The 6,000-nt window shown below is 40.0% G+C and overlaps 1 pseudogene; it reads left to right on the forward strand.

The window, feature by feature from the left end:
• The first annotated feature begins 296 nt into the window (after positions 1–296).
• Positions 297–1,836, forward strand: LOC136548466 (uncharacterized; annotated as a pseudogene).
• Positions 1,837–6,000: the final 4,164 nt, after the last annotated feature.

Consider the following 6,000-nt stretch of genomic DNA (forward strand, 5'->3'; position numbering starts at 1 on the left):
CATGACGCGGCACAGGCATTTGGCCGCGCCAGAGAAATAGGCGCGGCCAAAAGTGTTAGTTTTAAAAAAAATTATATTAAAAAAAGGGTTAAAATTAAAAAAAAATCAACATCTCAACGGCTCAGGTGCCTGCCCACCTTTGCTCTACCGATCATCAGTTTCAGTGTTACACCAAGCTAGTACTGCAAGAGAACATTCTATTTCGTTGGTTCCATGTAGTTTCAGAAACTAGTTTGTGAATTCCTCATCAGTCACCTCTGTGGTATTCTTGAGTCTTGACCTCTTCATGATCCAGGATGGATGGTGGATCCCGAATGATAGTGCTACAGAATGGAGTTCATGATTCGTACACATGGAGGAAGTACGGGCAGAAGGAAATTCTGGGCGCCAGATTTCCAAGGTATATCTCGGATTCTTTTCACGGGCATCTTACTATCACTAAATTTACTGACTCTTTTTTAGTCTTATGTTAATCCTATTAGTAGCTGAGTTAATTAAGAAAAGATATAACGTCTAGTCTCATAGAAATTAAAACAGATTATTTAGCCATTCAGTGGAGTATCCTGTCATTAATCAGGGAGTGAAATACTATACAATACAAACAGCTCCTCTTACAAAATATTTAGGCCTCGTTTGGCAGGGCTTCTCCACCGGCTTCAGGAGCCATTTGGAGCCGTTTTCTACCAAACGGGGTAAAGTAAAATAGCTTCACTTGTGAAGCCCCTAAAAATATGCTCTTACAGTGATTTGGGGTGGGATGAGCCAAAAAAAAAGTGGCTTCTCCCGGCTCCTCCTCCAGGCCCCTAAAAACATGCTCTCACAGGGAAGCCATTTTGCCAAACGGTTTACCAAAACCGCTTCAGCTCCACCGGTGGAACTGTTCGTGAAGCTAAAGCAAAAAAAAATAGCTTCACTAGTGAAGTGAAGCCCTGCCAAACGGGGTCTTAGTAAGCTCCTCCGGAAGAGCCAAAGTTGGAGCCGCGAAGGAGCCTTGCCAAACAGTTACTTAATTCGGTACACTCTAATCATTAATGTCAGTAGTAAATAGATTTAGTTGGTTACTTCTAATGACCGAGCTGTGTCATTATTGGAAAATTAATAATAAACCAAACCAGTAATTCTAGGTCTAAATTACTCACATTTGTCTCTCTGAAATAAATAAAATCTCGTTAGTCACCAAAATTTCTATCTAAACTACCCACGTACGTCATTATGAAACCTAATCTAAAATAAGCACTAAGTTTACATTTAAATCAACCATATTAAAAAAAACCTTTAGCATGCCAAAGCCAATAAATATGTCGTAATTGTATTAAAATTCATATGATGGTTGTTGCAGGAGTTACTACAAATGTGGCCGCAGGCCCGGCTGCCCAGCGAAGAAGCACGAGCAGCAATGCGACGCCGACCCGTCCAAGCTGGAGATCACCTACTTTGAGGCACACACTTGCGATGATGCACCACCGTCGTCGTCCTATTTTGTTCCAGACCCGACGATCGGCTCCGACGCTCTGCTCGTACCAGTCACGGCCGTTCCATTCCTATCAGCTCAGTGCTACGTCGGCCGACGACCGTCGTCGCCGCCGCCGCACCAAGTGCCATGCGTCGCGACGATGATCGGCTCCAACGTCCTGACCACCACCGGTCTTCTTCTGCCGGTTACTGCCTAGTTCAAGGTACGATCCCGTTCCGGATGTCACGGACTGCACGCCGTCGTTGGAGCAAGAGCAAGCCCATGATCTGCTTCACATACCTTCGCCGGCTTGTTCACAGTCAGAGCTGCTGCCCGTGGAGGTTGCCAAGCTGGATTGCGACTTTGCTGTACCCGAGCTTTAAATTATCGTTCTTGATGTTAAAGAGTGTGGTCGATTTCAAGGTAGCAGATACCTACAAAAAACATCGATATTCTTGCTTTCTGTACAGCTATTATTGCAATGAAATTAGTAGTGGTTTCGGTCAGAATTCGAAGGGAGAGCACAGAATGTTATGTACGTAGTTAAGATGCCTTTGCTTTCAGGATACTGGTAGTTGTTTACAGACCAGCAAGCTTGGAAAAGGAAAACTCAAAGCAGAGGAGCATGTTCGTTTGGCTGTGGCTCGTCGTAAACGATCGTAAATTTTCAGCCGGAACCGTATTTTTCTCTCACACAAATCAGCCAGCAGTACTTCTTCACGAACCAGCAACGATACGAACCAGCCAACCAAATAGGCTGCTAAGGCTCAGAGCTTGTTTGTTTTTTTTTTTTGCTAGTTTGATAGAGACACTATGACCATATTATTCTGGTGGGAAAGCGGGAAAATTTGGCAAGTCCGTCCTACCCAGAGAACTGGTAGGAGAGAGAAGAATTCGTTTTTTTTTTTTTTTTTTTTTTTGCCCTTAGGGGCATGTGCTTCCACCCCAAATATGTACATGTACTTGAAAGGAGCTCATTTTCCATTTCTCCAAAAAAAGTCCATGCTACAAAGTTTTCTTCTGACTTCCACATATGCTTATTTGATTGTTGAGCTTGATTGAAAATATTCTCTGATTTGTTTGGAAATGTTACCAATCTAGTACATGCATCAGGAAACTTGTGCAGACCATAGTGTTGGTACACAGTGCATATGATTCTATTCTAATCAGTTAATAAGTAGCATTATTTGTTCCAAGGGACCTGAGCATGGTGATTAAAGAACAAATTCTATTCTGATATGCATGCTGTATTGCCAAATTCAGCCGATCTTATAGGGAGGTAAGAATGGGTTTTAGCTTCGTCCATTCTAGTATGTATATCTGCCGTGTCTTAGTGGTTGCAGAACAGTAAGGAAATAAATCACTTTCTTGAACTAGACTTTTCCTTTCTTTACCCCGAGTGATCTCTTGTAAAAAATAGATTTACTTCCCATTCTAATGATATTTATAGAAAATATACTATTGACATAAAAATTATATCAATATTTGTGTCTATAAATAGATTTGCTATGAAAATATATTTTATAATTAATATAATGATTTTTATTCGATATAAAAAAATGTTACAGTACTAAGGAACTCTTAATAATATATAAACGTTGGAAAATAAAATTTAGCCTCTGTATATCGATATTCATATTCATGAAGGACAGAGGACGCAGAGTACAGTGCAAAAGTACAGAGGAGGGTGTACTTTTGTGTGATGGACACGGCATAGCGGGTGTACTTTTTCTCAAGAAAGGATTTTTCTTCTGCATGTATTTCATGCACGAATCTCGAAACCAAATTCAATGGCTGCAAAATAAACTTTCTGAGAACTGGGCTTATAGTTTTCCCTCCCCATGCATATCCAATAGTAGTGCATGGGGAGCACATGCCCTGAGGGTAAATTCATAGCAACAGAAGAAGAAGAAGAAAACTCAAAGAATAAACTATAACCAATTTATGTCATTACTCTAACATTAATCTGGTAGACACATGCGTGCAGCTGCATTTTGCTAACAAGCAGGAAACTGTACAAAAACTTATATATTACAGGTCAGGGTCAACCCCTACGTATTATAGCCAGCATTATTAGTGATTGAGTCGGAGTTTTCCTTGAGAAAGTTCAGAGGCAGTTTGATACTTCTTGAGAACTAAAATGGAATCACCGCCCAAGGATCAACCGGATGTGGAGCAGAAGCACATGGGTCCCTCTTTCCTGAACTTTCTGTAGACTGTATAGTCTGTAGGTTGCAAGGGCCAGGCTCCAGGAACCTACGTCGAATACCGGTTTCTGCATCTCACCGAAGATGCTTGCACCGACCACCGATGAAGAAGCATCCACTCGTCTCCCTGGCCATCTTTCATGGCTATTGAATCAATCTTCGGGTGCTCGTCGCCGCGTCCTCACTTCCAAAGGTTTGCACCTTGAAGTAGTACCGTCAAGCCTCTGGGGTCAGAACTGCATCCTAAGAGGCAGCGTAGTTCCAATACGTCAAAAATCTTGTCAAATCGACTCGCGGCAATGATTTTATTAGAGAAGAGGTTTTTCCAGCTTTATTACAAATCAAACTCATGTAGTTCGGTTTAGTACATATTCTAGGCGCGTCCGTTCAATGCACAGCATCCAGATTTACTACTAACATATATAAGTTCATGTCTAAAAGACTGGGCTGTTTGTCATGCAGAAACTCCTAAAATTCCTATCACATCGAATATTTGGACACATACATGAAGTATTAAATATAGACTAATTACGAAACTAATTGTATAACTTATGACTAATTTGTGAGACGAATCTTTTAAGCCTAATTAATCCATGATTTGACAACATGATGCTACAGTATACATATGCTAATGACAGATTAATTAGGCTTAAAAAATTTGTCTTGAAAATTAGCCTCCATCTATGTAATTGATTTTGTAATTAATCTATATTTAATGCTCTTTATTAGTATCTAAATATTTGATGTGGCATAAATTTTAGAAGCGACCGAAGAACCAGACACCCTGTAACTGCGAGGCAACTCCTGTCTTGTCAGAAACTCCACTCGCCCGATCATCCTCACTTATGTGGGCCATTGCAAGGACCCAGTCCACTCTTGTTGCATTCATCGATTGTGCTACACTTGATGTTAGACAGTTGCGATCCACGCTTCTCCATCCAAGCTTCTCTGACTCCATTATCTTTGATTCCTATTAGAAAGTAGAAAGCGAGAGACAAGCAAATGATGCAAATGATCTATGTTGTATTTCTAATGAACAGTATATATATATATATATATATATATATATATATATATATATATATATATATAGAGGGCCCACGTGGGCAATTACATGTGTGAAAGAGAGAGAGGTGAAAAGACACCCCTTGGATTAATCCCTAATTGATCACTAAATTATAATTTTCAACATTCCCCCTTGATCAATTAGCTCCTTGTAGTCTTCACTGTTCATCTATTATGCATCATTATGAATCTTTGAAAAACCATGTGGGAAAAACCAAAGTAATACCGGTATACCAGGCAAAACTCCTTAAAACCCAGTGGAAAAAATAAAGAGAAATACCATGATATACAACCACCAATGTTATTAGACCCTTTGAGTTAAACCGAAAGCTTTAGTCTAAAAACACCTTGACCATATGGTCAAATATCGTCTTCCAAAAAATCTGGTGGGAAAAAATAAATGATATAGCATATACCTCTATGGTGACATTGCCTCATCAAAAACTTTATATGAGAAACCATAAATGAAAAACTCACATAAAGAAAACGCCCCGGTTAATCGATTAACCGAGGCGGTCGTCCTAACGTAAGCCAACTGCCTCGGTTAATATTGATTAACGGAGGCGGTTGGATTAGGGCAACCACCTCGGTTAATCCATTAACCGAGGCTATTACGTTAGGACGGCCGCCTCGGTTAATAAGCATTAACTGAGGCAGTTTCTTTACATTGTCCGCCTCGGTTAAGTATTAACCGAGGCGGTTGCTGGCCTGGCTGCCCTGTCTCGAATAAACAAGGCAGGCAACCGGATCACCAGCCTCAAAGGCCTGTTTTAAAACGCCTCGGAAAAGATTCTGTGAAGTATAGTAGTGTGAATGTTCCTACGGACCCAAAGTTTTAACAAATATTGACCGTCGTCAGCTCAGAAATAATGCTCCAAAAAAACTTTGGCAACAACACACTCGAAAAAGAGACGTTGAATTCAGATACAAAACAAGTCAGGTCATCAACCTTCCTTATTTTAGCTAAATTGCTACAGTTAACAATATATTATTGGCCAACAACCACAGGAAAATATGAATTATTGGAGGAATAGTCAACTTCAAAACAGCCAGAGTGCAGACTGGAACAACTCTATTAGATTGAACATCGCTTTTAGTAGGGTTCAAAATTTCAGCGAAATTTCAAGAATTTCGTAATTTTGGTGGTGGCCGAAAGAAAAATCTGAAAGTTCATATAACACTAATACACGTGCTATAATTGTAAACTTGTATTGTCTATTGATTATGTTGCATATTGTTCTTCTTATAGTCGTGTAGTTATAAATCATGCTAATA

Source organism: Miscanthus floridulus, chromosome 4, assembly GCF_019320115.1.
Source record: "Miscanthus floridulus cultivar M001 chromosome 4, ASM1932011v1, whole genome shotgun sequence".
NCBI classification, from domain to species: Eukaryota; Viridiplantae; Streptophyta; class Magnoliopsida; order Poales; family Poaceae; genus Miscanthus; species Miscanthus floridulus.